General features: G+C 39.9%; 1 protein-coding gene and 1 non-coding gene across 5 annotated transcripts in view; both read right to left on the bottom strand.

Annotated features, from left to right (window-relative positions):
• The window catches only part of NR5A2 (nuclear receptor subfamily 5 group A member 2), a 150,471-nt gene that overhangs the window by 101,533 nt on the left and 22,122 nt on the right, over positions 1–26,816 (bottom strand). The window lies entirely within an intron of this gene.
• On the bottom strand, positions 22,836–22,939 carry LOC118149586 (U6 spliceosomal RNA). The gene has a single exon (XR_004737163.1). It is a non-coding gene; the product is annotated as a U6 spliceosomal RNA (small nuclear RNA).

Raw genomic sequence — 26,816 nt, 5'->3', positions numbered from 1 at the left:
ATACTGTAATTGTAAGTTAACCTAAAATTTTTAATCCACTAATGCTCTTCAATTTAAAACAAATAAGATATGGTTAGCCTGCAGACAAAAAAAAAAAAAAAATTCCTGGGCATGAATCACTGCTTACATTCTTTTCCATCCACAAACAACAATTTCATTTGGGAAAGTTGCCACATAGTATCGACAGTGACAACAAATGGCATTGTCCCATGAACATCTGTTTCCGACTCCCACACTGATACTGCAGGCTGGGTACTTAGGACTTAGTTGGTCTTCACAAGTTGCTGAGCCACAAAGGAACTGGAAATCACTGGTACGTTGAGGTTTTATTATTGGAACACAGGAAAACTTTATCATCATGCTGGGAAGTTCTGTATCTTTTGAAATATTGGAACCGGGGTTATGTTAGCACATTAAACCATGCGGAAGACTACTTCTGAAGAAAGGGGAGGAAAAAAACTGTTTCTTGTCTATTATGTCCTTGGGTTGAGGTTCCCACTCAATCTTCATATAACTTCCTCACCCACCCTCAACCGAAAACTGTTTTGTTTTTAAAAGATGTTATTGAGTTTAGCTCCTTGTTAAAATTGAGAGAACAGAATACCAAAGGAATTCTAAGCAAAACATGGTAAATAAACACTATTGTTTCTTAACAAAAAACAAAAAGAGAAACCAGAAAAGCTTTTATATACGCTTTTATTTTTTCTAAATTCACACTACCATGCTTCACATTTTCAGAAAGCGTGGCGATGCAAGGCTCGTGACGACGCTTGACTAAAACAATCCTCACCTCAGCCCACAATGTTAAAAGGAGGAGGGCAAACAGCTGTTCGGAGAAAAGCCAGTATGAGTGGATAAGTGGAGAGGTGGTGACAAGACAAAGACGTGCAACACTGGCCTTTGCTGCTGAACTTTTGCTGTAAGGGTAATGGTTTATGCTCCTCTTTCAAGAACCCTTCAAGTGCACATGATAGATTAATACTCTGTTTTACACCTCTTCACCGCGTGGCACTTAGTTTTAACAAAAGTTTAATTCTAAACTATTTGCATACTCCAAATTAATTTGCACATTGCTGAAGCAAAGAGGCTTCCTTTTTTTGGCACTTAGTTTTAACAAAAGCAATAATAAAGGTGAAAGTTATTCATGCTGGCAATTCTAAATCAACCTATATTGAAACCATTGGCATGCACCAAATTAATTTGCATATTGCTGAAGCAAAAAAGGCCTCCTTTTTTGCAAAGAGGCTTTCTTTTTTCCACTTATGTTGATGGAAATGTTTAGTGGGATATGAAGTCAATGTCTGACTTATGTATACTTGGTAAATAGTTCATTCTAAAATACATATATAGGAACATATATAAGACATTGTTTACCTCATTTGGCATCACACAAAGCAGGCACTCAAAAAAATATTTGTTGAATGGATCACCAAATGAAATGATCACAGAGCGTTCTGGTTGAAGATAGGACAATAATAAGTTCCTACTGGAGAGACATAATTCTAATACTTATATTTTCCTAGAGGATGATCTTTCATTAGAATACACATATAGTTTATGAAGAAGTAATACATGTTTTAAAAAATAATTATTACTAAATATCATATCTTCATAATTTCACATGCTGTAAACCACTAAAAAAGTAACTAAAAAATAATCATTCAGTCTATCATTGCTACTTATTGGAAAGTATATCCATATTTGGAGAATTTGGGGTTTTTTTGTACACAGTGATTTAAAAACAAATAACAAAGTGTTTGAGATTTGTTTTTCTCATATTTTTCTTTTCTTTTCTTTCTTCCTTTCTTTTTTTTTTTTTTTTTAGATTAAAGATAGGGCCTTGCTATGTTAGTCTTCGATTCCTGGCCTCAAACAATCCTCCCACCTCAGCCTCCCAAAGTGCTAGGATTTCAGGTGTGAACCACTGCACCTGGCCTCTCCCACTTTTAACTACAGTCTTATAATCAATTCTTAAATAACTGCACTCACAGTTAACAAAAAGGAAATAAAACATTAATAAACATGCAATCAAAAATTAGAACTACATCTATAATATTCATGCACACAAAGCATTTCATTACCAAAAAATGACAAAATTGGAATTTGTTATATGTGTTATACACGACAATAATAGCCCTTTTTTAGTCTTTAATGCTTTTTAGCATACTTTTATTATGTCACTGATTCCTCAAGAGGCCCAAGTATAGCCATTTTCATCCAACTCAGTCTTGAAGAAAAATTCAAGAGGAACTCTTTAAGATTGAGTTGATTCAAACAGTACCATCTCTGCAAAGTCTTCCCTGGTACCCGCTCCCTAGGCAGGAAAGCCCTGCCCTGTGTTTTTATAACAGCTATCATCTGTTATATACCCTTTGTCAGTTCTAATTACAAGTTCAAAAGTCTGTCTCCTGGCAGTGCAAGGCTAGGGAACAAGGACTGGGTATCTTAATTGACTTCGTATCACTGCTGCTTAGCAATGTGCCTGGCATATTGAGGGGCTCCATATATGTTTCCTATAGTAACTAATCAAGAAACTGTGGCTCAGAGAAGTTGTGTGTGTGTGTGTGTGTGTGTGTGTGTGTGTGTGTGTGTGTTAGATCAGTCAGTGGGCCCTTCGTATCTGTGATTCTGTATCTTCTACATCTGTGGATTCAACTATGAATCAAAAGTATTTGGGGAAAAAATTGTGTCTGCACTAAACATGTACAGAGTTTTTGTCATTATTCCCTAAACAATACAGTATAACAACTACTTATACTCTATTAGGTAAATTATAATTTGAAGATAATTTAAAATATATGGGAGATTACATGTAAATACTGTGCCATTTTTATACCAGAGACTTGAGCATTCTCAGATGTTAATATCTGTGGAAAGTCCTGGAACCAACCACCCACAGACACCAAGAGACAACAGTGTGTGTGTGTGTGTGTGTGTAAATGCTTTGACCAAACAAAGTCATAGAGCACATTACTGGCTCAGATGAAACTGAGACCTGACTTTTGGTTCAGTTGTTCACTATGCACTACTTCTTCCAATTTCAACTACATTAACCGATCCTCTGTAGATGCAAACTAATAGTAACTGAGTAAGTTAACAAAAAGGCAAGCAATCAATGCTGAGTTTAGTAAGGAAGCAAAGATAAAATTCTTCATCACATCTTGTGTCACCTAGAGGAAACATCAGCCTGCCAATTTCACAAACATGCCGCTAAAAGAATTTCCTTGGCAAACTGACAGCATGGAAACGTCCCTTCTAAAAATTAATTAACCCTCTAATTTCATGAGCTTGGTAGAAACATTTCCTATGCCATGGAATACAAGGCTCATGGAGATGCTCTTCCCTTTCTATTTCTGGACATCTTCTTTTGTTCATACTTGCTAATAATAGTAGCAGAGCTGGAGGTGCTATTTATAGTCCTGAAAGCAGCATGACTCTGTGCACACTTTATTCATTTATATTTCCTGTGTTTATTGTAGCCTTACCTTTTTAGTAATTAAAAGTGTTCATCCAAGATTTTATTTAGCAACAATTCAGTTGTAAATAAATAGCTTTTCTTTTAATACATGAAAGCCTATATATAGACTCATTCAAATATTTTACTCCCACTTCCTTATTAACTAAAAACAGATTTCAATGGTGGGTAGGGGTATACAACTGTGTTTTCTTTCCAAGTTTTATACAAGATTTAATTATTTGGCTTTCAGGTGTTTTGATTAAAAGAGTGTCACATTATGAGATAAATCATGCATTCTCAAATCACTCAAATTTTGTCTTAGATACTGGAGCAAAATTGCTATTGTAGCCAACCCACCATGAATTTATTAATCCACAGACTATAACTTTGAATTTATCTGATTGCTATGTAAGATAGTTAGAATATATAATAGTTAAAAATGTTTCCTCTGCTTCATACAAAAATGCTTGCTGGAATACAAATTCTCTAAAAATGGTCCCACCTAGGAGTTCCCTTTAAACCAGTGGGGTTTTCCAGTATTAGAAGCACTCAAAAACAGAAAAGTTAATTTTTCTAGATTTGCTTCTGGTATTCCTTTACCTGGATTTATATAAATGAGTCAGGTCCTACCCCTGTAGAAGCAGTTCCTTGTGAAGATAGTCATACCAAACACGAATCAATTTCTTCACCACATCTAAGATGACAAAAGTGCATATTTTGCCAGCTTGAACCAGCATTCCATATGTGTTGTGTCCTTTATCACATAGTATAGATTGTTCTCATCACCAAGTAAAGCTCAAGGTAGTTCGTGTGCATCTATTCTAAAACTGATCAAATTTTAAGACTTTCAGAAAAAAGTATCTGCTAAATATTATAATCGGTCCTGTCTCTGAGCAGAGAAATACTGAGAAACACAGGCGGTGCTGGATCCTGTGGTCACATTGAATATCAGCTCTGCTCTTCATCGCAACCTCAAAATCCACTAGAATTGAGACAATTAAATTTTAATCTAAAATAGCCTATTTAGAGAAATAATTAGCAGTTAATTAGAGCATTCTATCTCAAAAGCTCTCTTCTAATAAGTGTATTTTTTACTCGTCTGCTCTAAACCTGATCAAACCAAAAGATTCAGCAAAAGTGGGTGCAATTATGTAAACATTTATTCAGCCATTCTCAATATAGGATAACTTAACCTCTAGATTTGCCCTATACTCAAATGTAATAAAACAGCGGATTTTGGGGCACTGTTGTTTTAAGTGCCATTTCAATGTGTTTTTACCTAGGGTTTTGTTTCTATAAAGTTGATGCTACATAAATGTCCCTTAGCTCAGACGCCATTGTAAAACATTACAGCTGTGCAGAAGAGTGTTTTCAGATCTAAACTAATTATTGATGTGTTATTTTTCTCTACCTCCTAAAGTGAAATGAGACAGGGTTCAAAGCTGTGGAAAACCTAGAGCAAAAGCATATTAAATATTTTGTGGGTATTAATTCCTCTCTCTGGAAATGTTTTGTCTGGTACATTTGATTCAGAAATTGAAGAACGTTAATCAGAATAGTCCTATAAGTGATATTTCTAAGAGATAGTCCTAATCTCAAATTCTCATTAGGCAGCCATCTGGGTAAATAATTTCAAAGCAAAGAAATCAATCGCTCTACAATGGGTGTCTCATGAAAGGACATGTGTGTGGAAAGGCAGGTAGTTTTGCGGTTTTACTCTCATTTCAAAAGATAAATTCATTGTTACTCACTTACAAAGTATCGACAACACGTTTCTGCTATTTCCCACAGAATCTTCCAGAATTCTCCCTGTTGCCTGAGAGCCTGCACACACAGACTAAATTCTGCTATGGATCTTAACTGCTCAGGTATAGACACAGGAATGGCTCATTCCCACAGAGCAAAAGCCAGCCACTTAAACCAGCTATAATTCAGCTTTTTGTATATATTTGGCAAGGAGGAGGATTTGGAACAGAATTTTGATTAAATGTAAGCATGCAGAAATAGTGAGTGATTTTTTTTTTTGGAGACAGAGTCTCACCCTCTCACCTAGGCTGGAGGGCAGTGGTGCAATCTCAACTCACCATAGCCTGGACATCCTGAGCTCAAGCGATCCTCCTGCTTCAGCTTCTCAAGTAATTAAGTCCTCAGATGCATGCTACTACACCTGGCTAATTTTTAAATTTTTGTAGAGGCAGGTCACTATGCTGAGTCTCCTTGTCTTAGGCTTAAGAGATTCTCCTGATTTGGTCTCCCAAGTGCTGGGATTACAGGTATGAGCCACCGTATCTGCCTCATCATTTCATTTAAAATATAGATTCTTGACATATAGCTGATTTAAAAATAAAAATCATCAGACATTCCAAAATATCTCTGTGTACCTTAACAATTCCTTAAACTAAAAGACCGAGAAAGCCCAAGCTCACACAAACGCTCAAGGGGGTTCTACCATCCATTCATTTAACTAACATATGCTGACAGCTTATTACGAACAGGAAAATAGATGCCTGGGAAAAATTACCTAAAACCAACTGTGTGCAAAACTGCTACCCTGTACGATTTATATCAGTCAAACTACCTCACAAATGAAAAGTACTTAAGAAAGTCACTTTATTTTTCTGGCAAAATTAGAAGGGAATAAAGATCACTTAAAAAATTTTCTCTTAGCTTTTTAGATTTATGTTGAACTTTGAGCTCTGGAGAGCAAACTCTTCATAAAAATGTCTCTCTAACAGCCCATTTTAAGCCAACTAGAGTTTGTCTTAGAGATAACTATTCATGGACACATGTATAGTATTGAGACATAATTAGAGATTATGTTTTCCAATGTTCTTCTTAATTAGTCACTTAAGAATTCTAATCTTTTTACTTTGACATGAAGGGCAAGACAGTAAATAAAATCAAATAGGAAATATAAGATAATTTAGTTTTTAATGTGATTCCTTTTATGAATAGAAAAATTGAATTCTGCAGTATGAGGACCTCCAAAACCTTTATGACATATTTTATAATCTTACCATGGGAAACCCCACATTTTCCTAATTAGATAACAGTAAAACCTGTATCTATATGCAATACTATTGCTATTGTAGAATATGAATTGTTTGGCCAGACACAGTGGCTCACGCCTGTAATCTCAGCCCTTTGGGAGGCAGAGGTGGGTGGATCACTTGAGGCCAGGAGTTCAAGATCAGCCTGACCAACACGATAAAACCCCATCTGTACTAAAAATACAAAAGTTAGCTGAGTGTGGTGGTGCATGCCTGTAATCCCAGCTACTCAGGAGGCTGAGGCAGGAGAATCGCATGAATCCAGAAGGTGGAAGTTGCAGTCAGCCTAGATTGCACCATTGCATTCCAGACTGGGTGACAAGAGCAGAACTCCATCTCAAAATAAATAAATAAATAAGTTGTCCATAAATTCTTCATCAGAACTAAAAGAGACCTTACAGCATTTCCCATTTAAATTTGTTTGATATACATATTAGGAATTTCTTAGGGTAAGGAGAGTGAAATTGAACTAATGGGACTATGCCTGGTATTAGCTAGTCTAGGTGAGCTTCAGAGAAGGTGGAGTGGTTAAGGCTGAATAGCCAGAGAGTGTCTATTGAGACTATAATTGTTGAGCTCAGCTCAGAGAAAAATCACTTCGTTAGTCTCCAGGCATGACTTTCTTGATAGTCCCTAGGTCAATGAGAAATTATTCTTAGAAAGAAAAACTCACTACAGATGTCTGGGGTTAATATTTATTTTCAGTCAATTTGAATAGTATAGACTTAAATCTTATTTCATCAAATTTTAAAATATGTAGATTTCTATCTGTGTAGATTTCTATCTTTATTTCTACTTCCTCCTAGCCCAAATGATGTTCTACACAAGAAATACCTTAGCAGAACTGCAAATCGGAAGCAGATTTACCTGAAAGTAATGAGCTTCCGCTTCAGCAGCCTTTACTTGAGCGGGCAATTCCATGGCTTTTGAGGGACCCAAGCAATGTGTATGCTCCAGGTCTAATGCTTTTGTAAAATGTGCAAAGGAAAGAGATTTCTGTGGTCTTTTTCATTGAGAACTTCCTAAATTGTATAATATTTAGGGTCCATAAGGCTGGGATTAATCTCTGCTGCAAGGAACCACTGACTTGGGCTAATAAGTAAACTGGCAAGAAGCCTTTTCAACTTCAAAGACATCAGAAAAAATAGTATCCATTTTTTCTTTTTTTTTCCAAATGACTTGAAGTAAATTAAGTAAGGTTCGCAGTAGTGGGAAACAGTCCTGTTGGAATATTGGGAGACTTAAGAATTATAATAGATGAAATACTCATTGCTATTAGCAGGGTTATTGATTCTGATATGTATGACATATTTATGCTCATCTGTAATTTTGTAGATAAATCCCTGGATTTGTTTTATAATCCAAACCCTGACACTGCTCTGCCCCAGGAGGAGAGAAGCCTTGGAAAGACTATAGCTTGGATTCTCATGCTACTAGAGAAAAGAAAGTTGAAAGAGTTCTTTAAAAAGCAACAAAGATGATTAAAGAATTGAAGATAAAGCTTACAAAAAATATTTAAAATAACTAGCAACTTTACCCTCCTTTAAAAAGGACAACAGAGGAAGCAAACTGGGTCTATGCCAAGGCACTGACGCAAACATTGGATGAAATTCATCTATAGGTTTTGAACTGAAGTAGAAAAATACCTTTAAAGGTAACATTTCACACCTTAAAACAAGGAGTCCAAAGTTCTCTGAGCTCAGAGTCAACCTCAGAACCAAGCATGTCAAAGGAGGAAGCACTAAATGTTTTCAGTCATTATTCTCTGCATATGTAGCCAATCGAATTTGCAGGCTGGTGTCTACATAGGCACTTAGTCTTTTTTGTGTGTTTTTAAATATTTATTTTAGGCTCAGGGGAACGTGGGAAAGTTTGTTACCTAGGTGAGCTCATGTCATGGGGGTCTGTTGTACAGATTATTTTGTCGCCCAGGTATTAAGTCAGCACCCAGTAGTTATTTATTTATTTATTTTGCTCTCTCCCTCCTCCCATCCTCCACCACAAGCAGATTCCAGTGTCTGCTGTTCCCTTCTTTGTGTTCATGAATTCTCATCATTAGCTCCCACTTACATTTTTTAGAAGGATTTTTGCTCTCATTGTCCAGGCTTGAGGGCCATGGCACAATCTTGGCTCACTACAAACTCTGTCTCCCAGGTTCAGGCAATTTTCCTGCTTCAGCTTCCTGAGTATCTGGGATTACAGGCATGCACCACCATGCCCGGCTAATTTTGTATTTTTAGTAGAGATGGGGTTTCTCCATGTTGGTCAGGCTGGTCTCGAACTCCCAACCTCAGGTGATCTGCCCACAGCCTCCCAAAGTGCTGGGATTACAGGCGTGAGCCACCATACCCGGCCAGCTCCCACTTATAAGTGAGAATACTAAGTATTTGGTTTTCTGTCCCTGCATTTGTTTGCCAAGGATAATGGCCTCCAGCTGCATCCATGTTTCTGCAAAAGACATGATCTCATTCTTTTTTATGGCTGCATAGATAAGTGACCAGTTTTAATTAAACCCCTCTGTCTTAATTACTGAAATAAATTTAGATTCCCTAATGTCTAAATTTTTTAGGTTTTTACATAGCTGCAATTCAGCAAGTCATCGTGTAAAAGGTTATGATGAAGCAAAGGGTAGCCACATGTTCCATCTCTATTGACACAGGGAATGACATGTGGTGTAGAAGGACAGATTTAAGTTGTACATAAAAGAATGTCTACGCTTGTAATCTCAGCATTTAGGGAGGTCGAGGCAGGCGGATCACCTGATGTTAGGAACTCCAGACCAGCCTGGCCGACATAGAGAAACCCTGTCCCTACTAAAAGTACAAAAAAAAAGTAGCCGGGCCTGGTGGTGCACACCTGTAATCCCAGCTACTAGGAAGGCTGAGGCAGGGCAAGTGCTTGAACCTGGGAGGCAGAAGTTGTGGTGAGCCGAGATCTCGCCATAGCACTCCAGCCTGGGCAGCAAGAGCGAAACTCCGTCTCAAAAACGAACAAACAACAACAACAACAAAATAAAAATAAAATAAATAATTAATTAATTTAATAGACGGCAGGAAACATGTAGGGAGAGGATCCCCACCCCTGAGAAATGTTTGGGAAGAGCTTGAATTTATATCTGTGTGGGGTGGTTTAGCTGTGCCTTCTTGAATAAAAATAAGGATTACAATAAATGAATAGTTCCCAAAGGTGGCATCTGAGAACTGGCTCTGGCACCTGGATCTATTTATTCAGGGAAGTTTTAGAACATGTGCAGGATTTGCTCCTAAATATTACAGTTACCCTTCTCCACAAGTGGCTCCCAATGCTGAGTCTTACCTGCCTCATCTTCTCTCAAAGCCCTTTGGGCAAATTCTAACAGCTTTGCCTCAACATATATTTTGGGTCCATCAGCTTCTCCTCCATCTCCATTCTCATGCCCTGATCTAAGCCACCATCTCTCCATCTCTCCTGTTTCCTCTCTTGCTTCCCTTCAACTTTTTTCCCATCTGCAGCCAGTGCAATAATGTTTCTAATGAGAATTCGATGAAATCACTCCGCTGCTTAAAATCCTCTTACAGCTTCCTATTTCAAACAGTAAAATCCAACCCTCCATGGGCTGGAACTTGTCAAACTCTGACATTTTCAAGAGCCATATTTCCCCCACAATCACTGGTTTCTAGGTGCAGTGACCTTTCTTCATTTTTTTGAAAATACTAAGCTAGTTTCTATCTCAGCATTTCATGGAGCACCACTGCACTCCAGCCTGGGTGACAGAGTGAGGTTCTGTCTCAAAAAAAATAAAAATAAATAAAATTGAAAAATAAAAAGAAACTGGGTGAGGCTCGGTACGGAGGCTCATACCTGTAATCCGAGCACTTTGGGGGGTCGAGGCAGGCAGATCACCTGAGGTCTGGAGTTTGAGCCTGACCAACACAGAGAAACCCTGATCTACTAAAAATACAGAATTAGCCAGACATGGTGGCACATGCCTGTAATCCAGCTACTTGAGAGGCTGAGGCAGGAGAATTGCCTGAACCTACGAAGCAGAGGTTGCAGTGAGCCAAGACTGCACTATTGCACTCCAGCTTGGGTAATAAGAGCTAAACTCCGTCTCAAAATAATAAAATAAATTAAATAAATAAATAGACTTTCTGGTCAAAAAGAATGTTATATTGAAGAAATGTGAAGGCTGGGCATGATGGCTCGTGCCTGTATAACCCCAGCACTTTGGGAGGCTGTGGCAGAATTGCTTTACCCTAGGAGTTTAAGACCAGCCTCAGCAACATAGCTAGGCCCCATATCTACAAGAAATAAATAAATAAAATTTAAAACATTACATGTGTTTAAATTAAATATGAAACAAGGACCAAGACCTCAAATACATACATGTTACCAATAACCAGAATTTAGGAGACAATAACAAAAATCAGCACATAAAAGCTGCCACCTCCTTTACTACAACAACAATGAAGTTTAAAGAGTAAATTAGAAACAAAACAACATTGAAATGCACTTTAAGCTAAATGCTGGCAATTAAAGGAAATCCTAATTCAGGCCAGACCTGAAATTGTGACATTATGTGGCAGGCGTATGTCCCTGGTACATTTTCTTTTCTTTTCTTTTTTCTGAGTTGGAGTCTTGCTCTGTCACCCGGCTAGAGTGGAGTAGTATGATCTCAGCTCACTGTAACCTCCGCCTCCTGGGTTCAAGCAATTCTCCTATCTCAGCCTCCTCAGTAGCTGGGAGTACAGGCGCCCACTACTGCATGTGGCTAATTTTTATATTTTTAGTAGAGATGGAGTTTCACCACCTTGGCCAGGATGGTCTTGAACTCCTTGCCTTGTGATCCACCCACCTTAGTCTCCCAAAGTGCTGGAATTACAGGCTTGAGCCACCACACCTGGCCTCCCCAGTACATTTTTTTTCTGGCCCCCACATGCTTAAGTTTTTCCAGTGGCTCCCATTTGCCTTGAATAAAATCCATATAAGAACCACGTGTAAATAACCTGTCCAGCTTTACCTTTCTCCCCTTCCCCACCCTCAACCTTCCAATCATAGGAATTCCTTGAAGTTTTCAAAAAGTGCAATGCCAATGCCTCTGCATTTTTACATGAGCTGTTATCAGCTAGTGATGTCTCCCTGACCCCCCACCCCCACCCACTGCTACCTTTGTCTATGAGAATTAAGTTGTACTTTCCAGTTCAACCATATTCTTAAACATTGCCATAAACATAGCTAGGGTCATTTGTGTGCTGTCATAGCCAAGTAATTGCACAAGATTTCAGGGTCAGACTTTGTCATTGTGTTTAGTGCTGCATCAGTGTTGGGAAGGTTATCTCCTTTAACTGAAAAAAACTACCATAGAGACTTAACATGTAAAGTGAAGATGGCTTCTGTCTTTTTTTTTTTGAGATGGAATCTTGCTCTGTCACCCAGCCTGGAGTGCAACGGTGAGATCTCAGCTCACTGTAACCTCCACCTCCCAGGTTCAAGCAGTTCTCCTGCCTCAAACTCCCAAGCAGCTGGGATTACAGGCATGAGCCGCTACAGCCAGCTACTTTTTGTAGTTTTAGTTGAGATGAGGTTTCTCCTTTCTGGCCAGGCTGAACTCAAACTCTTGACCTCAGGTGATCTTCCTGCCTTGGCCTCCCAAAGTGCTGGGATTACAGCACTTGCTTCTGACTTATCTCCAGCAGTTTAGCCTAAGGATTGATACACAGTATGAATTTGATAAATGTTTGATGAATGTGTGAGTGTATAAATGAACATGTGAATAAAATCTCGATCTGGCCTGATTCTAGGTCAGTACTACCCATTTATGGCTAATGTGTTTTAGGGTCAGCTTTGAGAATGTGATTCAACAATAAAGAAAAATACTACATCCAGCAAAATGCAGGTGTAATGTGTTTTGATCCTTTCAAAAGCTAAAAATTTCAGTTGGACCCTTCCAAATATGACTGGAATAAAGTTATATTTGCTAGATTGTAACATTTCATTGATAAAATCATAAAAGCAATTCTCAATGGTCAAATAAAACTCCTTCAATAATGCTCATAAGCAGGAATACCAACAGATGAGTGCAATATATTGATGCTTTTATGCCAGGCGTTGTGGCTCACGCCTGTAATCCCAGCACTTGAGGAGGCTGAGGCTGGCGGATCATGAGGTCAGGAGTTCAAGACCAGCCTGACCAACATGGTGAAACCCCGTCTCTACTAAAAATACAAAATTAGCCAGGCATGGTGGCACATGCATATAATACTTGGGAGGCTGAGGCAGGAGAATTGCTTGAACCCCGGAGGCAGAGGTTGCAGAGAGCCAAGACTGTGCCACTGCACTCTAGCCTAGGTGACAGAGTAAGACTCTGTCTCAAAATGCATATATATATATATATATATATATATATATATGCTTTTAAAACACTATTCGTCACAAAAGTGAACCAGGGCCATTGTTTTCACTGCAGATATCTGATGTTATTTGAACAGAGTGTTAATAGCAATATTGCTGTCCCTGCACTCAGGCATCTTCCCCCCACCTTAATTTACGTGCCAAACAGATCCGTCATTTTTTTCTCCAAAGCTGGAGCAAGAATCAATTAAAGTACATAATAATGTGTTAACTAGCTAATACAGCAGTTAACATTAAGGGGCATTTCAAGCCTCTGAGTTTTTAGCAGTAGAGCTTTTCTTTCATTTGCTCTGTAAGATCTATAATTGAAAGAATACCATGAGAGATGCCTTTCATCAGCTCCGCGAGTTACATTTCCTGCTTTGATAACTGTACAAGGAAAATCTAAGGCCCTTCAAGCTCCCCAATTACGTTTGATTAGCTAGTCCAAATAATATAACAGCTTTTCATCACCCAAAGGAAAACTTCTGAAGAATTCTGTTGCCAACACTTCTGCACAAACACTAATCTATATCATTATTTTATAAGGGGAAATGTAATATTCAGTAACTTTTTTTTAAATTAGGTGACAAGTAAAGCCTCTTATTCATCACAACTTTAGATCAAAAAGGCATACAACTGTGTTGATATGTGTGTGGTAAAGAAGCATTTGTAGCAAGGTCCACAGGATACAGTGGTCAAAATGAAACAACAGGCCTTAGAATGAGCCAACATTTCAGAGAATATGTCTGAAAACAGGATATGCACTCAAAACACTGATACACACACACACACACACACACACACACACACACACACGCTCTCAATCTGCCAGGGAGAAGAAGTATTTGGGACCCCAAAGTTGTGCATGCAGGTAATTATTTTCCAGCAAATTTGAATATGCGCATGCCTATACAAAAATAAGGAACACTAATTAAGAAGCCAATTAAAACATTATTCTGGCTGGGCGTGGTGGCTCACGCCTGTAATCTCAGCACTTTGGGAGGCTGAGGCAGGAGGATCACGAGATCAGGAGTCTAAGACCAGACTGGCCAACATGGTGAAACCCCATCTCTACTAAAAAATACAAAAATCAGCTGGGCATGGTGGCTTGTGCCTATGATCCCAGTTACTTGAGAGGATGAGGTAGGAGAATTGCTTGAACGGGGACCTGGGAGGTAGAGGTTGCAGTTAGCCGAGATCGAGCCACTACACTCCAGCCTGGGGTACAGAGTGAGACTCCATCTCAAAAAAAAACAGAAAAAAAAAATTATTCTGAGAATTTTCAGATTATTGACAATACCTATGGAATGTGGCTTCAAAGTAGAGCAAAGATGTCTACATATTGCCTTTACCATTTAGAAATCTGTATCCATCCTTTAGGTCCTGAGCACATCAATTCAACATGTAACCAGTGTCTACCATGGTTCATTCTCATAAAAATGTTTTTAATTTAAACGATTATACTGCTCTCTCAGATAAAACATGCTAACAGCAGGGCATTTAGACATGTGATAGTCAATTCATAAGAGGTAGTTCTGTTGTAGACTTTAATAACGAACACTACTAAACCATCGATGATAGGCCAGTTACATCCAAACTCCCAAAATGAAAGACAGAGACCAGGACCTTAAGATCTCAGGTTGCATTCCACCTTTGCTAGGCTCTTATTGCACAATAAAGGACAGACTATTGGTCAATTATTCCATGTGTCATGTAAAGAAAATGTATTCTTAGAGAATTAGAAGTTGGATCAAGTTTGATTGTAAAGTTAATCCTGGGCCATGCGGTGGCTCACGCCTGTAATCCCAGCTCTTTGGGAGGCCGAGGTGGGTGAATCACCTGAGGTCGGGAGTTTGAGACCAGCCTGACCAACATGGAGAAACTCCATCTCTACTAAAAACACAAAATTAGCCAGGTGTGGTGGCGCATGCCTGTAATCCCAGCTACTCAGGAGGCTGAAGCAGAATTGCTTGAACTTGGGAGGCGGAGGTTGCAGTGAACCAAGATCACACCACTGCACTCCAACCTGGGCAACAAGAGAGAAACTCCATCTCAAAACAAGAAAAGTTAGTCTCGAGTGTGCGATATGAGTGACATTTCCAAAAATTCAAAATAATGTGGCTTTCTGTTAGTTTTCTGAGAGAGAAATAATCAGCAGCGTTTCTTAATTTTTCTTGTCAAAGCTTTTGGCTGTTCCTTCCCAGGACACAATACGTGAAGAATTCATAGACTTGGCCCTGGTCGGTCAAAAACACAGCATGTGAAAATTATTTCCAAGGAGGAAGTTAAAGGTGAGGAAGACACTAGTGACAATTTGTGGAACTGTGTAGAGACATGGCTGAAAGACTGAAGAAAAACAGCCTTGTCATGGCCAGAAATCCTTACACCTATTTGAAAAGCGGGGAATTTTCAAGTTGCTTTTGCATTGACTTCGTGCGAGCCACGCATACTCACCTTGCTAAGCCCGCAGCCTCAGTATTCTCTCTTGCCCATACCCATCCAAGTTGACCAGCTACTCCCTCTGCACCCACCCTTGGAAAATGCCACTGCATAGAAGTCACCTGGCACAGTGGAAGGACAGGCAGAAATCTTATTATGGTTAACTGCAGCTTATTTCTGGGGTCTATTTAACTGTTTCTCTTACCTGCTCCACCCACCCTCAGACTTGTAGGCAATGAGTTGCCTTCCTTGCTCAACCACATTTTATCTGAAGGGTAAATGCAGATGCAGCTGAGGACAAGGTAATGCCTAACGTTGCTTCCTGAGGCATAGAAGGGGAAGGAAAAAGTAAATGATGTAAGAAAAGAAAAGATGAATTGGGACAGAAGAAAAGTAGACAAGGAGAAGAGAGGAGAAGATAAAGAAAATTATGTACAAGGTTAGTGTCCCCTCACCCCCTTGGAGCCATCCAGGGCACCCATGCCACTGGCTGCCTGATTTTAGCCTGAGATGTGGAGAGGACACAGGTGTAGAGGGGAGTTAGGTTTTAAGTATCAGACATTCAAGAAATACCTCACTGTTGGGTTAAGTGACATAGTTTATATCGTTTTTGTTCTTGCCTGCGGGTGGTTTTCCGGGGTTACATCTTAATGTCTTTATGAAGAATAGTGCAAATGCCCAATTTCCATGCAGCTTGTCTGCAAATGGATGTTGAACTCACAAAGATATTTGTAGATCTACTTCCCAAGCTGTAGAGGAACAAGTCAGAGCAAAATCATTCTTTATTTATCTGGGAAAATAAAAAAGACCTATTTTACTTTATAGGTTCAGAGGGCAAAGTCCTTCGAAAGTGTGTTAAGGGATGTCACATATGAGTCATGTTTTTTGTGTGTAGTTTTTTTAACCCATTCTGTGACTTTGTATGACAGTGTGCAGACAGGGAACAGGGTTCAGGCTCAGTGGGCTCTACCTCCCCAACACTGAGTAACGAACACTGGCAGCCTTTCCATAAGATCTGTGAGCAATCTGTGTTCCCTGCTGAGGAAGCATAAGTATCGGAATAAGCAGGGACCCTAATTATTCTCAGCAAACAAGCATGTGACTACTTCTAGGCAGACAAGCTGACAAAATCGCATTTACCGATTTTTCAGTAGGAACTGAGTAATTGGTGCTGAGCACTGGCAGGTTAGAGGAGGTAAGGTACGCCTTCACAAGCTGGGGTGGCACACACTGCTACTGCATACCTGACTGCCTCATTCTGTGCCCTTCCACTTATATAGAGCCTGGTTTTGCAAAATGAGGCTTAAGTCTCTGCAACTAACAGCAAGACCCTGTTCCTGTTCTGATGGGACCGTTTTGAGTTATTTTGTATTCAGTTTCCTACGATGGCCTCCTCTAATAAAAAAAAAAAAATAACAAATATACATATCTTTGGGTAAACTTATGAAAAGCCACTCTCTTCAGTAAAAAATAATACAAGTCCTTTAAAACCTGTTGGAAAATGGTACATTAGGACTAATGGATGTATCCTCTACAGAAAACATGTTATATGAGAGCGATGTTCTTTTACTACTACTCTCTGACCAAATGACGATGCACTGTGCTCACATCACAGGACTGTCCTAATACAAGTCCTTTAAGACTTGTTGGAAAATGGTATAGAGGTGAGCATATTGATAATGGTAATTATCAATTATAAAGTGATTTATATGTCCTGCTCTTTCAGGTAAAACATGCTATAAACAGGGCATTTAGACATGTGATAGTCAATTCATAGGAGGTGGCTCTGTTGTAGACTTTAAAAACCAGCACTACTGAACATTGATGATAGGCCAGTTACATCCGTGCTCCCAAAATGAAAGACAGAGACCAGGACTGGAAAAATGTGTATGGAAGTTCTTTGTAAAATAAAGTACTTTATTAAAAAAGTACAATTACAGCCAGGCACGGTGGCTCATGCCTATAATCCCAGCACTTGGGAGGCCAAGGCGGGCAGATTGCGCTGAGGTCAGGGGTTTGAGACCAGCCTGGCCAACATGGTGAAACCCCATCTCTATTAAAAATACAAAAATTAACTGGGCATGATGGTGCACACCTGTAATCCCAACTACTTGGGAGGCTGAGGCAGGTGAATTGCTTGAACCCAGGAGGTGGAGGTTCCTGTAAGCCAAGATCGCACCACTGTGCTTTAGCGTCTCAAACAAACAAACAAACAAAAAAAGATACAATTACAAAGTACTTTACTATTTACAAAGAACTTTCATATACTTTTTTTTTTTTTTAGACAGTCTTGCTCTGTCGTCAGGCGCCAGGCTGGAGTGCAGTGGCGCGATCTCAGCTCACTGCAACCTCCACCTCTTGGGTTCAAGCAATTCTCCTGCCTCAGCCTCCCGAGTAGCTGGGACTACAGGCGTGCACCACCATGCCCAGCTAATTTTTGTATTTTTAGTAGAGACGGGGTTTCACCTTGTTGGCCAGGATGGTCTCAATCTCTTAACCTCATAATCCGCCCACCTTGGCCTCCCAAAGTGCTGGGATTACAGGTGTGAGCCACTGCACCTGGCCATATACATTTTTTGTTTTAATAATAGCATATCCAGCCAGGTGTGGTGGCTCCACGCTTGTAATCCCAGCACTTTGGGAGGCCGAAGTGAGCGAATCACTTGAGTTCAAAAGTTACTTGAGCTTAAAAATTCAAGACCAGCATGGGCAACATGGTGAAACCCTGCCTCTACAGAAAAAATTAGCCAGGTATGGCGGCATACATCTGTAGTTCCAGCAACTTGGGAGGCTAAGGTGGGAGGACTGCTTGAGCCCAGGATGCAGAGGTTGCAGCAGGCCGAAATTGAGTGCCACTGGACTCCAGCCTGGCCAACAGAGCCAGACCCTGTCTCAAATAGTAATCATAATAATAATAAATAGTAGTATTATCATACTAGCTATGTGACCTGAGTCAAGTCAGTAAATGTCCCTTGGTCTTACCATCTGCACAATGGACTAATGCCTGTTGCACAAGCATCAGTTAACATTAAATGAGAGCCAAGTTCAGTGGCTCATGTCTGTAATCCCAGGACTTTGGAAGGCTGAGGTGAGCGAATCACTTGAAGTCAGGAGTTCAAGACCAGCCTGGCCAACATGATAAAACCCCATCTCTACCAAAAATCAAAAATTAGCTGGGCGAGGTGGCAGGTACCTGTAATCCCAGCTACTCAGGAGGCTGAGGCAGGAGAATGCTTGGCCTCACGAGGCAGAGGTTACAGTGAGCCAAGATTGTGCCACTACATTCTGGCTTGGGCAACAGAGAAAGACTCCATCTCAAAAAGAAAAAAAAGGCGAGGCACGATGGCTCATGCCTGTAATCCCAGCACTTTGGGAGGCCAGGGCGGGCGGATCACGAGGTCAGGGGTTTGAGACCATCCTGACCAACATGGTGAAAACTCGTCTCTACTAAAAATATAAAAATTAGCCGGGCATGGTGGTGCATGCCTTTAATCCCAGCTACTTAGGAGGCTGAGGCAGGAAATCAATTGAACCTGGGAGGTAGAGGTTGGGGTAGTGAGCCAAGATTGCGCCACTGCACTCCAGCCTGGGTGTCAGAGCACGACTCTGTCTCAAAAAAAAAAAAAAAAATTAAATGAGATAACACATGTAAAACACTTTTTTTTTTTTTTGGTAGAGACAGAGTCTCAGTGTGTTTCCCAGTGAACTCCTGCCCTCAAGTGATCCTTCTGCCTCAGACTCTAAAATTGCTGGGATTACAGGCATGAGCCACTGCGCCTAGACGTAACACACTTAGTAATTGCCTGAGTCATAGCTCAATAAAGGGTAGCCATTATTATTATCATCTGCATTATTCAAATTCTGTAGTAAAGGGAAAAATGCAAGCGTTTCCTGCTGACCTTGAGTCTTCTGTAACCCCTCAGCTGTTTATGTAACCCTGGGCCTTGGGGTAGATTCCCTCCTGAGGTTTTTATTCCCCTCATTTTTTTTTTCTTTCTCCTGTGTCTCTCATTCCACTCATCTCCCCATCCCACAAACTGATTCAATTGCCTTGGTTAATTTTACTGGTACTAAGAAATTATTCGATGAAAAGGACTGGTTAGTTAAAAATTGGGTTGACTTGGAAGGCTGAGGTGAGAGGAACACTTGAACCTAGGAGTTCGAGGTCGCAATAAACTATGATGTGCACTGCACGCCAGCCTGAGCGAGATCTGGTCTCTTAAGAAAATAATCCAGGCTGGGCAACATGGCAAAACCCTGACTCCACAAAAAAATATGAACATTAGCCAGGTATGATGTGGTGTGCGCCTGTAGTCGCAGCTACCTGGGAGACTGAGAGGTAAAGGATCGCTTGAGCCTGGGGGGCAGAAGCTACACTGAGCCAAAATTGCGCCACGGCACTCCAGCCTGGGTGACAGAGTGAGACCCTGTCTCAAAGAAAAAAAGATTTAGCAAACTTTTACAAATCAATTAACTTGACACCTCTATGGATCATTATGACTGATGGACGTATCCTCTCCAGAGAACATGTTATATGAGAACGATGGTCTTTTACTCTCACTCTTTGACCAAATGACCATACACTATGCTCACATCACAGAATTGTCCTTAAGACCAAACCAGAAAATGGCCTGAAAGCACCTAGCCCGAGCAGGTGCTTAGTGGGTACCCAAGAAAAGTTACTTCTCTTCTCCTTTACCAAATTACCTTGAGCAGACCAAGGAAAATTCTCACATCTGTACCATTTTCCAACAGGTCTTAAAGGATTTGTATTACTTTTTACTGAAGAGAGAGTGGTTTTTCATAAATTGACCCAAAGACTTGTAAATTCATTATTTGTGTGAGTGTGTAATTAGAGGAGTCCATCATAGGAAACCGAATGCAAAATACTTCAGTCCATCCTCATCAGAACAGGAACAAGGGCTTACTGTTGGCTGCAGGGGATTAAGCCTCGGTTTGCAAAACTGGGCTACATTTAACTGGAGGGGCACAGCATGGGGCAGTCAGGTATGCAGTAGCAGTGTGGACCTGCTCTCACTGTTCAGATTCAGACACCTGGCGATGGCTAAGCTAGTTAAACATGGATTTGTTGGGTGCGCCTCGCTATTCTCATGTTCTCCCCATGGTTCCAGCAGATGCCATAAAGGTTAGTATGAACAGGAAGCTCATCAGGCATGTGAACAAGCAGACCCAGTGTGAAGTTATGATCATCATAATCTCTTACCAAATATCCCAGTGCCCCATGGAGGATATGTTTGCATGGAAACTATTAGTGCTCAACTACGCTGAAACCAAGCTTCAGGGAGTTTAAACTGAGTCTACAGTGTGTAAACGTTTACTCAATGAGTAAAGCAAATTTACTTCTTTTTAAAAGTAACAACAACAACAAAAAACTTTAAGGACAAAAACAGATCAGAATTGGCAGGGACTGGGGCGGTGGGAGGAGTTTATTACAAAGGGACATGGGAGAATTTTAAAGCAAAGAACAGCTGTTCTATTATTTGTACCCTAAAAAGAGTAAATTTTAGGGAGTGTGACTTATACCTTAGTAGAAGTAACTAGTGCATTGGAGTTTTGAGGTGACTGATGTACTTTCAAGATATCCCTGTGATGAACAATATACATCTCTACAATAAGTGGGCATGTTCCACTGCCCACTGTGAACTGGCCATAGCACAAACAGGCATTGACTGAGAAGAGCTGACTCTTTCAGTGAATTGTGAGCAAAACAAAGCTCAGATGAAGGCAAGAAGAAAGATAGTGGCTTTCTGAGTCTACAACAGACACACATGCAATATACGTATATAAGCAAGACAGCTTATACAGCATAAATTAATGGAATAGCATAAATTCTCACCCAACACTATCAGCCACACCCAAGCCTTCTGTTTCAGGTCTGCTTGGAAAAAGATATAGAAACCAACGCTTAACACCTGAGGGACCTTAGAGACCATGAATCAAACCTGCTGCTTCCAACTTTCTCTCCAAATTCACAAAGATGTAACACTTTCGTATCCACCTTCAGTGGAAGAAAAACCAGCTTTATCATTTCCCTGTAAACCTATGCAGGTTACATTTATTTCATTCTGGCATCTTTTTGATGAGCAGAACTGGCAGTAGATGGCTTAATGTGCCTTGAGATCAAATTCTGATTGGAAAAATTTCATTGAAAAGTTCGACTGGAAAACAAATTTTAATGTGTCTTTTCTTTCTGCCATCCTTGTGCTTCCCAGATTACCTACTTTGTATCCAGAGAACTGAAAACAAAGGTAAGTACAGTTGCTACAGCTGTGTGACATCACATGGCACTGAGAGGAGCTGGGGTCAGACCCATGATTCCCGACCCCAACTTCCCGGAGAAGGCAAAGGAGAGCCATATGGCAAGTCAATGCGGTAGACACTGAGCAGGATCCTCTCTCTGTTTCTCTTTCTCTCCCACAGAAAAGTAGAGCTGCCAGGCACAGTGGCTTATGCCTATAATTCCAGCACTTTGGGAGGCCAAGGTGGGAGGATTGCTTGAACCCGGGAGTTCAAGACCAGCCTGGGCAACAGGCCCCATCTCCACAAAAAAATAAAAAAATTAGCCAGCGTGGTTGCACGTGCCTGTGATCCCAGGGGCTCGGAAGGGTAAAGTGAGTGGGAAGATGGCTTGAGGCCACAAGGTCAAGGTTGCAGTGAGCTATGATCTTGCCACTGCACTTCAGCCTGGGCAACGGAGAGAGACTTCATCTCAAAAAATAAATAAATAAATATATATATAATTATTTAAAAGAAAAAGTAGGGCTAAATAAATTTAGTAAAGAATACAGCTTAAAATTGGGGCGAATTCAATAAAGTCTGAGATTCCAGGCCTGTATTGAAAAGGTAACAGTGATGTAGGAAAAGGGATCTAGAATGTTAAAAATAAATAAATAACTCTGCTAAGGTAGCTTCCATCATCAGCCAGAGAAAACAGAAGGTTTGCTCCTCCCCTTGTGCCCTCCCTTTAGATAAAGCTACACTTAAAAACCGACTTCAACGTGACTAAATTCCTTTGGCACAAACTCCCCGAGTCTCTGAGACCTATTTTCCACAGAAATGCTAGTTGGGAGTTTCAGTCAGGATTAATTTAGATTTTTTTTAATACGTACATGTATCAGAATCATTCATCGAGGGGAAGTTCTTATATATCCATTCCCAGAATTCTCTTAAGACATCTGGTCTCATTAGAAGATCAAATAGATCCTCCAGATTCATTAGTTGTTTAACGAAGTGGGAATTATTTTCTCACTGCTCTTGTGTTTGTGAGATATTCAAGACACAGGTGAAAAAAAAAATCACTGAAAAAAAAAAGCCAATCTTCTTGACTCACAAGGACAGCTCTTTCAGCAGAATGCAAAAGTCTTGAATTAGCTCTTAATTTCTAAAAACACAAGGAAATAGTCAAGAGCATAGGTCACTTAAAGATTTGGTTTAAAGATCAGAAAAGTTTATAATTAGTGGCTCACCTATCACCCGATTACAATCTTGCGCTCTCTTTTTTTATGGACAGTTTCATGAATGTGCGTGTTATCTTTGTGCAGGGGCCGTGCTAATCTCTGTAGCTTTCCAATTTTATTGTATGTGCCGCCAAAGTGAGCACCCTGCATTCTCCTTCTGCTATCTCAACAGGCACACAGAAGGAGAACCCCATCTGACCATGCCCAGCCTCTAGCAGAGCATAGGATATCATTGCCACGTTAGCCACTGTAACTGCAGATCACAACCCACATGCCTCTGAACCAGATTCTCCCGGAGAGTAAACTATCCGCAGAGGGCAAGGCACTGGAGAATGCTTCAGAAACTCTTCCAAGGCCCAGAAGTGCTGAATCCACTGTACTGAATGATACCCCAGCGGGCTGAAAGAATTACTGTAGCTTTTTAAAGTGACTCATTCACTCCCAGGGGGTCATCTGGACTCAGTGAAAATCTGTCTCACTGATTATTAGTGATTTGGTAATTGGATGGTAGTGATGGACTTCTGATAACCTAGAGATTTGCTTTAGCTTCACTGGCAAAGGGCTGTATTTTTTGGAGTCAAAGGTTACACTGTCTCATGTGTGCTGGGGGGGATGAGGGATGTGCACAAGAGGACTGCCTCTTTGAACCTGAATCTACCAGTCCCCGTTCTGCCATTCAGCACCTGTATAACACTGGGCAGATTACATTCCCTCTGCCTCAGTTTCTTCATCTGTAAAAAGAGGTGGGGTCAAATGATCTCTATCATCCCTTCTGGCTCTGAAAAACCTTGTGATTTCTAGGCAATGAGTATCTTTTGATGTGTATCTGCTGTTGCAAAAGCTACAAGTTTCAGAGTATTAATTTCATCTTTCTCAAGCCATTTTGGATGAAGACCAGAATTGTCCTTTACAAGTGTGTTAAAAAAACAAAGCAGCTCACTTATATGTGTCTTCTAGCCCTTTCTCTTTCATCTTCCAGCTCTGAACTTCCATGGTTTCTATGAGAATTGGGGAGTTGTAATTTCTTCTTTTCCATTCCAGTATTTTGAATGAAAACCAGAACACCTTTTTTTGCACCTTGTAGATGTATAGAAAAACATAACAACCCACCAAATTTCCTGGCCCTTCTGTTCCCTTAACTAGTAAACAAATAAAATCTGTATTCTCTTTCTTTTTTTCTACATGATAGAGAATGTAATTTGCCTGAGCAAGAGGTCATTTCAAAATTGCCTAATTAGAAGCAAATAGGTGACTTTTCTTCTTTGGGTTTTAGAGGTATGAAAAATCTGTCCAATAAGTTTATCACTTGATGGGTAATTTGCTGTGAAGTTACCAAGAAAGGAACAGTTATATAATGAATGAACTAGGCACAATGGCTCCTGTCTGTAATTCCAGCACTTTGGGAGGTCAAGGCAGGAGGACTGCTTGAGCCCGGGAGTTTGAGACTAGCCTGGACAACACAGTGAGACCCCTGTCTCTACAAAAATAATTAAAATCAAATTGACTAGAAAAGAGCATTTATCTTCCCAAATGATATTTTAAAATTACAACCTTTATAGAAAGATAGGGTGGTGACTCAGGCTGTAGGTTTCAAGGATGCCAGGAGGAAGAGGCCTTTTTTCAGAGTTACTGTCCTTAGTGGTAGCAGGCAGGCAATGCCAATGGATGGCCGACAAAACCTCCTCTAGAGCAGCAATGTTTCCTGAATTGCAGGACATGCCTCATTAATGGGCCCTGAAATCAATTTAGTGAATCATGAACAGAACTTTTTTAAGAAATATGAAATAGATCAGATTAAAGTAGAATAGATAGAAAATATCAGAGTGCACGGCTTGTAAATTATGTACTATCTGGTCAGACTTCAGTTTATTTTTTAATTTTTTTTAAATAAAGATGGGGTTTCACCATGATAGTCAGGCTGGTCTTGAACTCCTGACCTCAGGTGATCCACCCACCTCAGCCTCCCAAAGTGCTAGGATTACAGGCGTGAGCCACTGCGCCCGGCCCAAACTTCAGTTTAGTTGTGTGTATGTGTCTGTGTGTTTGTGCATCTGCGTGTGCATGCACCCGTGTGATGTGTTTGGTACACTATGTCTCACTGTAAAATACATTTCCTACTGCAGGTCATGGTTAAAAAATTTGAAAGCCACAGCCCTAGAGATGTCTCAAAGCTGGCTTCAAATGATTTGGTTTGCTTTCTGACAAAGTAAATTTATAAACGAAAGGAAAAGGAATTTTTCCGAATGTAAATAGTCACCTCACAGTCTCTACAGAAACTATCTTTAAGTTTTTCTGAATCCTACTCTTTGTTCACTAAAAAATACTTGAATCACTTCTGTTCAATGTAAGCCCATGGCAAACTGTGAAGTGGATCAAAATTATCTTTCTCTACTGGGAACATCCCCCACCCCTTTTTTGTATTCTCATGAAAGACTGATAAATGCATTAAACGACAGCATAAATGACTGCCAATGCCTTACCACGCCCTATTTTTAAAGATATTTATGTTTTAGCCAAATATTTAACCTCATGCTAATATCAAGAAGCTCACCGTAAAATTTATCTGCAGAGGAAGGAAAAGAGAGGAACAGCGGAAAAAGCAAATTTTCCCAGCACTTCTTAATGCCTTACCTGCCGCTAGCTGTATTCACTTCATACTGTTTCCTTGTTTACATGAAAATAATATGCATCATTTCTTTCCTTGTTGATTTGTGAAATGTATTTTTATTCTCTGCAGCTGTCTTTATTTTTTAAAATAATTATTTATGAAACTGTCTTATTATAAACTGAGAGGAAACATGTTGCTTTATTCAACTTTATCTTACAACCAACTTATCGCTTGGCCAATTTTAGGTCCTTAATTAGTACTGATTAATAACTGTCAATCATAATACAATCATACTACCCTATACCACATGTAATATTTTTTGCCAGTGTTAAATTAAGAGACTACAATTCTATGTTTTTGATCCTGAACATAAGGATTACCTAGACTCTGCACATTTTTCATACAATGATAATAGCAATTTAAAACAGCACCACTTTATTGAGTATGTAGTATATGCCAGACTCCCAGGACTGGGTGCTTAATCTGCATATTCTCATTTTCCTTTGAAAACCTCCTCAATATTAAGTACTGTTACATCTGTGCCTTCAATACTCCTCCACAGACACCACATAGGCAATTTACAGATGAGAAAACCAAGGCTCAGAGAGTCTAACAACCTGCCTGTGAAGAGATAACTATTAAGTGAAGACTGGGTTCAGATTAAGTCCATTGATTGTAAAAAGTCTGTGTTTTCTTCCTTTTTACATTAGTTAGCCTTTTAACTGTATCTAAAATTATGATTTTAATTTTAATTTTCAAATACTTTACCTGTTCCCTTAAGGACACAATTTTGAATGTTAGAATATCAGGAAAGTGTTTGCATGATTGTTTTTATGAAAAATGTTCTGATTATCATAGAGTGGTTACAGACACTAACACATACTTGGAAAATATCTGGCCTAATCATGCTAACGCAGTGCATTCTTCTTGCCCTTTGCAGCCTGAGATATCCTTCAGCCACCTTTAAGTGCAGCAATAAAGGACATGGGAATAAGGAGCTGGATGTGTCCACAGTCTTAACAGCTCGCTGGTGGAATTTTATCAACGTATTTAGGTCTGTTCAGGTAACTTTTTGCTTCCGTGTGCAAAGAACGGTGCTTAATGTAGACTGCTATGAAAGCATTATTTTCCATTTGCACACAGAGACCATTTTTAAGTTACTCTTGAAATTAAAAGTTGGCTTTGCATTTTCCTTCTCTCCAAAATTTTACAATCTCCTGTCCTAAGTAATCACAAGCCACAGATACTCAACAGCCACATCTTTCCCTATGACAGCAAAAGGAAGAAGTAGATTTTGTGACAAAATATTCTTGGAAATCAAATCCAAGACTCACTTTGAAAATGGTAGTGAAACCACTGACTACCAAATGTGTTTCGGTAGTCACTCCTAGATTCCAAACTTCTAAATAACC

The sequence above is a fragment of the Callithrix jacchus genome, chromosome 19, assembly GCF_049354715.1.
Source record: "Callithrix jacchus isolate 240 chromosome 19, calJac240_pri, whole genome shotgun sequence".
Classification (NCBI taxonomy): domain Eukaryota; kingdom Metazoa; phylum Chordata; class Mammalia; order Primates; family Cebidae; genus Callithrix; species Callithrix jacchus.
The sequence above is the reverse complement of the archived record's forward strand: the minus strand, read 5'-3'. Positions and strand labels throughout refer to the sequence as shown.